Source organism: Pygocentrus nattereri, chromosome 12 (genome assembly GCF_015220715.1).
Source record: "Pygocentrus nattereri isolate fPygNat1 chromosome 12, fPygNat1.pri, whole genome shotgun sequence".
NCBI classification, from domain to species: Eukaryota; Metazoa; Chordata; class Actinopteri; order Characiformes; family Serrasalmidae; genus Pygocentrus; species Pygocentrus nattereri.
The window spans coordinates 36336281-36347581 of record NC_051222.1 but is presented as its reverse complement, the minus strand read 5'-3'; the positions used below and the strand labels follow the sequence as shown (position 1 = coordinate 36347581).

At 41.1% G+C, this 11301-nt stretch overlaps 1 long non-coding RNA gene across 1 annotated transcript; it reads left to right on the top strand.

The window, feature by feature from the left end:
- Window positions 1-7979: 7979 nt before the first annotated feature.
- LOC119264743 lies at window positions 7980-8853 on the top strand. Its single transcript, XR_005131179.1, has 3 exons — window positions 7980-8139; window positions 8441-8523; window positions 8687-8853. It is a non-coding gene; the product is annotated as an uncharacterized LOC119264743 (long non-coding RNA).
- Window positions 8854-11301: the final 2448 nt, after the last annotated feature.

Here is an 11301-nt window from a genome sequence, read left to right as displayed (position 1 = left end):
AAATTTAAAAGACTACATCACACCGATTTGCAGTTCAGGGCCAGTCACAGAGCACTGCTTACTTTGGTCAAAAAACAGAACATCTAGACTTAAAATCCTACACAAGATACGCTGCGCACAACATATACAGAGGAAATACAGGCTGTATCATTTCCAGCAGCAGAGAAACAACAATACAAACACAAACACCACAGGTGAACAATGAAACCCTGAATCCCAATGTGCTGAAGGCACTGGTCCACTTTAAAGAGAGAACGAAAGCTGGTCAGAGTTATATTTGCACAGTGTGTCACAGAGCATTGTTTTCTGATCAGGTCCGTGATCGTACACACTACCAAAAGAATCCAGTGATGGTTTCAGCTTGTTTGACAGGGCAATATGTTCACACATGTTCTCCTAACTGTCCTGATGACTGTGTAACAGAAGAAAGGAAAAGTGAGTGGATCTGCCACAGCTGCCATGATAATTTATTAAAGGGAAGGATGCCTTCCATCGCCTCCGCCAGCAAACTCCAGCTTGCACCGATTCCACCAGAGCTCTGCAATTTAAATATACTGGAAAGACATGTTATAGCCAAATATGTGTGTTTCGCAAAGGTCAGCAGAGAGCCATTAAAGGTGCTGTTGTGTCGGTTCCTTCAGATGTTGAGACCACAGTCAATGTTTTAACCAGACCGAGGAGAGAATCACAGCTGCTCACAGTGAAACTGAAAAGACGACTGTGCACACAGGTCATTATCAGTTCCAGACTATATCCATGCAGAAAGCTCTTTCTGCTCTAATAAAACTAAAAGAAGTGCATTCTGAGTACAGAGATATTGTGATAAACAACGTGGAGCCAGATTAATTATTTGATGACCCTGTAAATGACAATGATGATGCTCCAGTGGACGCTGAAAACACTAGCAGGGATGACAGACCACAGCAGAACCCTGAGAGTGAACAGCATAATAATGAAGGCGGAAGCACAGAACAGCAGGCAGGACTCTCCGTAGACACGTCTTCAACCACCAGACCTCGGTCAGCATTTGTTGTCATATAATGATGGAGTTTTTTGCATCGCCCCTGCTGAGAGGAATAATCCAGTAAACATATTCAAAGTGCCTAAACTGGAAGCAATGGCCTTTCCTGTCCAGTTTCCTACAGGTGAAAACACATTTGATGAACCTCACAGACACACAGCTCTCTCACCCAGCAGATACTTCAATGCCAGGCTGTTTTCTGCTGATAATCGCTTTGCAAGGGACACAAACTACATTTTCTTTGCACAGTTTGTGACTGAAATGCATTTAGCTACTTCAAGCATGTCCATTCAGCTGAGAAAAGCCAAATCCATGACCCGTGATGGATGCAGAATCAACAGCGCACTGTTACAGGATTAACAAGAATTAGATAAACTGGTGAGAAACAATGAGGGAACCAGATTCATGCAGCCCCTGAGAGGAACACCTGCTTACTGGGGAAAAAACCCTAAGAGATCTGTTTGCCATGCTCAGACAGTTGGGAACTCCCACCTTCTTCTGTACATTCAGTGCTGCAGAGATGAGATGGCCTGAGGTAATCACAGTCATTAAAGCACAGCAAGGTGAAACTGTGGACTTCTCAGCCTTGGACTGGTCAGAGAAATGTGAGATTCTGCGCAGTAATCCAGTCACAGCCATGCGCATGTTTGAGAAACGTGTAGAAGCTCTAATGAACCTCATTCAGTCTCCTGCACAGCCCGTCGGTGAAGTGATCGACTACTTCTATCGTGTAGAATTTCAACAACGAGGCTCTCCACACATTCACTGTTTATTCTGGGTAAAAGATGTTCCAGAATTTGAAAATGATATGGATCAAGATGTTTGTGATTTTATAGACAGATACATCTCGTGCAAACTGCCAGACCCAAACACAGACACCGAACTACACAGAATCGTGTCAGAAGTACAAACACACAGCAGAAACCACTCAAAATCATGCAAAAAGAGCAATAAACACTGCAGGTTTGGATTTCCTAAACCACCTATGACAAAAACAATCATTACACGACCCAGGCCACCCCCTGACACTGACTCAGATGATGAAGGTGGAGAAAAAGATGAAACTGACGCACACAAAACCAAAGCTTCAGCCTGTCTAAGATCTGTTGAACGATGCGACTCAGCACTTTGACAGCATTACACAGCTGCTTGAAACAGTCTGGCTACAATCCACTGCTTCTAAGAGCCTGGGATGCCAACATGGACATACAGTTCATCCTGAACCCACACAGCTGCATAATGTACATCCTGTCCTATATTTCAAAAGCTGAGCATGAAATGAGTGACTACCTGAAACGAGTGATGAAAGACCCAGCTCATCTGAGAGTGAAACCATGAAACAGGTCATGCAGGCCTATTCCAAAAACAGAGAGGTCAGTGCTCAAGAGGCCGTTGCTCGTACCTGCAGTTTGAAACTGAAATCATCATCTCGTGCTGTGATTTTCATACCCACAGACGACAGTGCTGTACGGATGAGTCTGCCTATGAAGTGCTTACAGGACAAAGACCCTGATGATGAGAATGTGTGGATGACTGGATTAGCAGAGAAGTACATGGCCAGGCCGAACACACCAGAGATTGAGAACATGTGCATGCCTGAATTTGCTAGTGAATATCGAATTGTGTATGCAGAACAAAGAAAGGGTAAAAATGTTTCTGTTTTGCAAAATAACAGGGGCACATAAAAAAGCGCACCAGAGGGAAACCTGCCATCATTCGTTTTGCTCGTTTCTCACAGCAAAAACACCCAGAAAAATTCTACAAAACTGCTGAAACTGTACCTGCCACACCAAAGTAGCGCACAGCTTAAAACCGCTCAGTTCAACACCTATGGATCTTTCTATGCCTTTGCTTCTGTAAAACTGCCAGGAACAGAGACACTTCAGCTATTGTAAATGAAAACCGAGAAAAGTATGAAAAGCACAGTGAAGCTATTGAACAGGCCATTGAAAATTTTGAACAAAATGGTCCGATTGAAGATGCCTGGACTAATTTGGCACCAACAAATTAACTGATCCGTTTGGAATGCATGATGGAGCAGGAACCAACAGACCCCACTGATGTAACTGAACAGGATGATGTCCCTGATTACGCAGCATCCACATCTGAAAACAGAACAGCTATGCCTGTAATGGAAGCTCCACAGATGAGTTCTGCAGAAATCTGAATCTGAATCTGAAGAGTCTGAATGAGACACAAACAGCTGTGTTTTACTCTATACATGACTGGTGTAAACGAAAAGTGCTGAATGAAAACCCACAACAGTTTTTTTATTATGTTGCTGGAACAGGAAAGAGCCACCTCATTAAGTCAGTTTATGCCGAGGCCACAAAAATACTACAGAAACTGCCATGTGTAAGTGAAGAAGCTGACATTTCCAAAGCCACAGTGCTTCTGACTGCATTTACCGGCTGTGCCAGTCATAACATTAATGGCAAGACGCTCCATGCACTTCTGAAACTCCCAAGAAGCCTGAAACCTCCATATCAAGGACTGGGAAACACTCTGGATGAGATGAGGGCAAACTTTTCTAATGTACAGATCATGATCATAGATGAGATTTCCATGGTGTCGAAGCCGTTATTTGCATATGTGAACTGGAGACTGCAGCAGATTAAAGGCAACGATAAGCCCTTTGGTACTGTCTCCATTATGGCTGTTGGTGACTTCCATCAATTACCACCACTAGGAAAAGCCAAGCCGCTGTGTGTGTATGAGCATCATGTGCTGGACTTTTGGAGAGATCATTTTAAGATGATTACACTGACAGACATCATGCGTCAGAAAGATGATCTTGCCTTTGCTGAGCTGCTGAACAGACTGACAGTGAAACAGAAACATGAGCCGTTGTCTGATGCTGACAGGAGTATGCTCAAACAGGTCATTAAATCACCTGAAGACTGCCCCTCTGATGCATTCTGATGATGTTTTAACTCAGCAGCCATAACGTCACGATTTTCAGACATCACTAATATAGATGCAGACGATTATAAAAAAGACCCCCGATCAGGCCACATGCAGAAGCAAGGAGCACCTTTTAAAGGAGAGAAAGGTGATCTTGTTGACACACTGCAGGTTGCAGTTGGTGCACGAGTGATGCTTACCAGAAATATTGATGTGCAGGATGTGTAACCCAGCTGTAGTTTAGCCACTTAATGTGAGGGTACCCCTTAATTAAGCGCTGCCCCTTTAAGAAAACCGCAACAGTTTTCACACTAACCCAGCGCATTTTCTGACAATATTAGCTGCTTTACGGCAAAAACACACGGCCCCCATAGAAATGCACAGGCAGGGGAGCACGAGGCTGAGACGATTGGATGCGAAGGAGAGGAGAGCTGCCCGGACTGGCTTCAGGGTCACGCTGAGAGAGAGTGAGGTGGAGGGTGAGACGGAGAGAGAGAGAGAGTGAGGTGGAGGGTGAGACGGAGAGAGAGAGAGAGTGAGGTGGAGGGTGAGACGGAGAGAGAGAGAGAGTGAGGTGGAGGGTGAGACGGAGAGAGAGAGAGAGTGAGGTGGAGGGTGAGACGGAGAGAGAGAGAGAGAGTGAGGTGGAGGGTGAGACGGAGAGAGAGAGAGAGAGTGAGGTGGAGGGTGAGACGGAGAGAGAGAGAGAGTGAGGTGGAGGGTGAGACGGAGAGAGAGAGAGAGAGAGGTGGAGGGTGAGACGGAGAGAGAGAGAGAGTGAGGTGGAGGGTGAGACGGAGAGAGAGAGAGAGGAAGATGGCTGCTACTGTTCTGAATCTGTCCTGGAGCACTTAAGTATAAGTTACAGTTTTGGAAATCAATTTTTTTTTTGGGTACCCAAATATTATTTTAGCATTTTTCCTCCAATTTTTCCAGAGTGAAAACCGTTCAAGAACTGTTCTTCACATTTTTCTACATACTCCACGGACATTTTCTAAAAGAACTGTTCCTAGAAAAAAGGGTTAACTTAGCTTTCAAGGTTGAAGAGCTCTTCCATATAGTTCACTGAGTCTACTTGGTTTTGTCTTCATTCATACAAAGTGAATTCAGGGAAAAGTGACTGTGTTTATTTTTTTTCTATTTAAGTTATTTTTATATATTTTATATATATATATTTTTTTTACAATTGTCGCTAGAATTGAGATTATTGAAATCTTATTGACATTCCCTATACATCATTAAGAAAGAGAAACGCTCCAGTCCAATATATCAGATATAATTGGACACAGGTGACACACCTGCTACCGAACCCAAATAAATACCTTTACTACCAGTTTATACTGGTTTCTGTTGTTGTTCCTTTTATTTGGCTTGAAACATTTAAGGCTTGGTTACAGATGGACTGGTCAATGGATGTTTTGGTACCGTGGCTAAAATAATCACACAGACCCGTAACAGTGTTCCTGTGGTACAGATGAGATGGTACAGATGGAGGATCAGATAATATTGTTTACATTGAGAGAGAGGAGGAAAGTCAGAAAAAAGGGAACAGTTCGGAGGCAGTTTACTTTAAAGTTAGCCTTTGCATGCACTGCTCATAAAGTGCAGGGAATGACCACTCACTGTGCTGTTGCATCACTGAAGAAGGTATTTGAACCAGGTATGGCTTATGTTGCATTAAGAAGAACTACATCACTCAGTGGACTACATGTCATTGACTATGATGAGAAGAAGATTTTTTGTGACCCTGAAATCAGCGCTGCATTGGAAAATATGCCAAAAGCTGACCTGCATGTCATCCAGCCACTTCCTCACACAGTAAGAGACCCAAATCTGAGCTCAACTCTGAAGATAGTACATCACAACACAGAAGGCCTACAGAGTCACATTGAAGATATCAAACACCATCATGAGCTCCTCCTGTCAGATGTTCTATGTCTTACTGAGACTCATCTGACTGGTTCTGCTGTTCCTGACTGTCTTCAGTTGAATGACTACAGAGTGTATAAGCGTAACAGACACACTTGTCAAACAGAAGTGGTGGAGGAGTTGCTATGTATGTGAAAAATGACATTCAAGCTCATCCAGTGCAGTATATACAGAATGTAACTGACCTGGAGTTTTTGGTGTTAAAAGTAGAAGCCCTGAAACAGGCTCTGATTGCAGTTGTCTACAGACCACCAAACTACAGACTTTCAGATTTTCTGCCAAATCTTGCGGCACTTTTGACTTCGTTGAACATCATGGACTACAAACCAGTTGTTGTGTGTGGTGACTTTAATGAAGACCAGCTGGCTACCTCAAATAAGCCCATTTTGAATTTATTTGGTTCAAAAGATTACACCCAAGTTATAAACACTGCCACAACAGGGAAAAATACACTTTTGGACCCAGTGTTCATTTCCAATCCACACACCACCACTGCAGCAGGTGTTTTACACACATATTTCAGCTACCACAGTCCTGTTTGTGTTTTGTAAGATTGAAAATCTATGCAGAATTTTTGTTAAATTAATTAAACACTTTAAACAGTTATTCATATTTATAATAGTATATAATGAATAAATTAATTAATAATCAGACTAACGATACTGGAGAGCAATAGAAAAGGTCAAGTTTATCAACTGACTCCTTTCTGAAGAACAAAAAAATGTGTGCATCTCTCTCTGCGTGTGTGTGTGTGTGTGTGTGTGTGTGTGTGTGTGTGTGCGCGAGTGCGTGTGTGTGTGTTATACAGGCTCATCCTCTCTCCACTCGTTCCTGATTCCACCTCATCCTGGCATCACCTGGGCTCCACCTAATCCTGGCACCAGCCCTGGCTCCACCTCTTTGTGATTCCACCTCATTCTGGCTTTATCTGGGCTCTAGCTTCACTTCATCCTGGCACCACCTCTTCCTAAATCCACTTTGTCCTGTCTCCACCTCATCATGGCTACACTTAATGCTTGCAGTAACACTGGCTTCACTTGTTTATGATTCCACTTTGTCCTGGCTCCACCCAGTCCTAGCTCCAACTATTCCTGAAAACACTACTAAACAATAGACACATCAGTGCTCATCTTACATTTGCAAAGAAACACACTCGAACTATTGTTTTACTGACTGACCAATCAAACATTTGCAAAAATAGAGCATAAATATTACTATTCAGGATTAAAGCTGCAGATAATCATTAAACTGATGTTACCTGATCACTGTAGTGTGTTAAATCTGTTTAAATATTACAACTGAGGTTTAAAGCTGCAGACAGTGGTTAAACTGATGTTACCTGATGACTGTAGCATGTGTTTAACCTGTTTAAATATTACAATTGAGGTTAAAGCTGTAGATATGGTTAAACTGATGTTACCTGATGACTGTAGTGTGTTAAATCTGTTTAAATATTGCAATTGAGGTTTAAAGCTGTAGATATTAGACCTTACAATTTATTGTTATGCTATTGTTAGTTCCACCTTAAAATTCTGTGCTGTCTTGGTGCAATTCCACCTTAAAAGCAGTTAACCCTTAACAGAGCTGCTGAGAATCAGGCTGGGAGTTGGTGAGACATTGAGCTCCGTGCGTGGATTGTAGGTGTTGTGTGAGAGAACGATGCATTGTGACATCATGTCTGGCAGTCTGCCAACAGCCTCCCCATTCATTCCTTATGGGAAAAAAAATCCACTTTGAACGTTAATATTCCGGAAACCGTACGTCGGATCGCTTAGAAAAGCACAAGCAACCTAATCGGGTATAGGCCCTACGATCCTGTAAAATATCGTGGCTCTAGCTCAAAAACCGTGGGACGAGAAACATTTTAAATTTTGAGCGTAGAATAATAATAATAAGAAGAAGATTGCGAAGAACAGCAAGTTGGCTTTTTCAAGCCAACTTAAGAATAATTCAATCTTTAGATCCCCCAAACAGCATCTCAGAATAACTGAATATTTTTGGTAAGGGGAAGTGAAATGAAAGTTAACTCTGTGATCGTCAGAAAATGCATTCAGTTTAAAAAAAAAAAAAAAAGTAAATACAATAATTATATATAAATATTTTATGCTGATATTTACTGAGAAGATCCAGTTAAAAACAGATGAATTAATATATTTCATTATTGTAATAAACTCTGTTTCAGCCGTCCCCTCTGTGGTCCCGTATGTAACTGTTTTGGCTGCTCTTTGTGGTCTAGTAGCTCTTCTCACTGTACTTATCTGGTGAGAGATCAACATGACTATCAGGTGAGAAGATACCAAGCTCCAGATACCAGTCTGTCTGTAGCCAATAGTATTCCAGGAGGAATGTTAACGTCAATACTACGTCCTGCCTGTAGATGGCAGTGCAGGATTAGGGTATATGAAATTTAACTGCACCCTTATAGATAAACAGTGAGAGCACTGTCGGAGGTGCTGGTTCTGAGTTCTGCATTAAAACAAGTACAGTTGAGACTCTATTCATCCTTACATTCAAATGTTTGATTCATTTGTTTGGCAGTAAGAAATCGCATTTCAAACTGTCCGTGTTTTTTACTCTTCTGCACAGAACGTTGACCCCAATGGACAGAATGACACGTACACAGATCTTCAGTCCACGGCCAGGTCCTCTGATGAGGTTTACCTCACATAGTAAGTCTCTTCAAACCAGAGGTCCACTTGGGTACTGGTTGATTTTCAAGTGGTATTTTTAAGCTGTGGACAGGATAAAGTCTTACAATAAATTTATTAAAGCAGTGATGATTCCTAAACTCCTTCAGTCTCTCTACACCTTCTCTACCCATCCTCTGTCCAGAACACTGACCCTAAAGCTCAGGATGACACGTACACAGCTCTTTAGCCCTCAGCCAGGTCCTCTGATGATGTGTACCACACACTTGCAGTAAGTGTCTCTTCACAAATCCTCCCTCTTGATTATAAAACCAATTTTATAAAACACAGACTTGCAACCTTGTTTTTTTAGATGTGTCCTATTTTTAAATTAAAAGGAGTGTTAATATTAAATTATTAATAAATCTACATTTTAGATAAAGGTAGGCATCAAGTATATAACTGAAAAAATAGTGTAATATTAGATTGTTTTGATGTCTTGTTTATATATTTTTTCATTCAAGATATATAAATGATATTTTTGTTATTTGATGACACCTGATAACCTTTCAGCATGTTTTATTATTTATTATTTATGTATTATATACATTTCACATCAACTAAACTTTTGGCATGTGTGAACAATATCGAGAAATGCTGCTAACTGCTCTTGATTCAGGCTCATGTCAAATTAACTGATGCTCAGTGTAAGCGTGTTTTGAAATCTGATGGGTCAAGCTTTCAGATTGTTTGTAGAAGTAACAGATGTCATGTTCTTCGGGCAAAAGAAGAAAAACATTTAGATTATTACCGGTGTAATGTTCAAAAGCTGGTATCTGTCTAAGTATTAGTGGGTAACTTGTGCAACTGTGAAAGCACTGCAGTATTAATGCTGAGCACATTTTTGGGAAACATGCTGCCTCTTAGATGTCGTCTTTTTCAGGGACGTCAATGCATATTTCAAAATGACGATGCAAAGAAATATTCTGCAGGTGTTACAGTCACATAGCTGTGTAATCAGAGATTGTGGGTGCTACAGTACAGAACTGTTCCCTCTAAAAATCCTGTGTATTTTAAAGCTCAAAATACAACAGAATGTGACATTCAAGACTGGATCAGTTTCAGGTATTCCTCAAACAATTAAGTGTTGTTGAAAGGAAAGGTGATGTAAGATAGTGGTAAACATGATATTGTCCCAGTGTTTTTGGAATTAACTGCAGGCATTAACTTCAGAAAGAGCGTGTGTTTACAAAAACAAAAGGTTTACAAAGGATCACATCAAGTATTGCTTTTGTTTTCAGTTTAATACAAACAGAATTTACAGAATTGATCAATTACTGTTTGTGTATGTTTCTATTATACTTTCATCTACCATTCCAACTTTTTTCCAATTGATTTCGAATGATAGACAGGTACCATCTACATTACGTTTATATGGTATATGGGGGAAACAAGACTAAATGAGAACACATGAGATTATATATATATATATATATATGGGAGTCCAAAGATTTTAGCCGACATATACTAAAGATGCTGAAGCAAATGTGTGTGACCTAAATTCATTGGACCTGTAATGTATTTGAGCAGAATTTCTGTTAAATGATGAATTTAGCAGAATTTACATAAAATTGTGTTATCACATTTTTTTTTTGGCAAATCAGAGCTTTACTGTTTTGTGATTTTATATCTGACACTGCAAAATTGTTTTGTTCTTGTGCTGAACAACAAGAACACAAACAACAATATTCAAATGGATTGTAATGAGCTGAACATATGATAAGGGTGGCAGTACACAAGCTCAAGACACTAGCTGTATTATGTGTAATTTAATATTACAATTTGACATAAATCTGTACACATTCCACTACTCTTTATCAGTTTATTTTTGTTTGTTTAGGTACACTGAAAAATTACCATAAAAATGACATCATTATAATTCATGAGGGTGATTAAATATGCACCATTTCCAGCAGAGGGCACCATCAGCCTTACATGGAGCAGACTGTAACTATGTTTACTAACAGGGAAAATGTGGTTAGTGTGGAGCCTGGTTAGTGTGGAGCCTGGTTAGTGAGGAATGAGGTTAGTGAGGAGTCTGATTAATGAGCAGTCTGATTAATGAGCAGTCTGTTTAGTGAGTAGTCTGATTAATGAGCAGTCTGTTTAGTGAGGAGTCTGGTTAATTAGGAGTCTGGCTAGTGAGGGGTCTGGTTAGTGAAGAATCAGGTTAGTGAGGAGTCTGATTCATGAGGAGTCTGTTTAGTGAGGAGTCTGATTAATGAGCAGTCTGTTTAGTGAGGAGTCTGATTAATGAGCAGTCTGTTTAGTGAGGAGTCTGGTTAATGGCTAGTGAGGGGTCTGGTTAGTGAAGAATCAGGTTAGTGAGGAGTCTGATTCGTGAGGAGTCCAGTTAGTGATGAGTGTGGTAAATGAGGAGCCTGGTTATTGATGAGTGGGACTGCTGAGGAGTCTGGGTTGTAGGAGCCTGGTTAGTGTGGAGTCTAATCTTCCTTTAGCAGTTGTCAGTGTGCAGTCAACTTTACAGGATCTGTTGCAACAAACAAACTATAGCTTTGGCGAGTGAAGCCAATGCAGGAGGGGATGAACAGCACTGGTCGATGTGTCCCTGCGGGCAGCATTACGGGCAGCGCACATTAGCAGCACCCTCATCAGCACTGATCGATACAGTGGACAATGCAATAAGTGAATGGAGCTGAAATGACTGCAGTCGTTGGTGGTAGCACCAGCCTTGATGCTGTAAAGCTGTTAGGAGTCCCGTCGTGCTCAGGGGGAGGACAGTACACCTGGCTAGGGTAC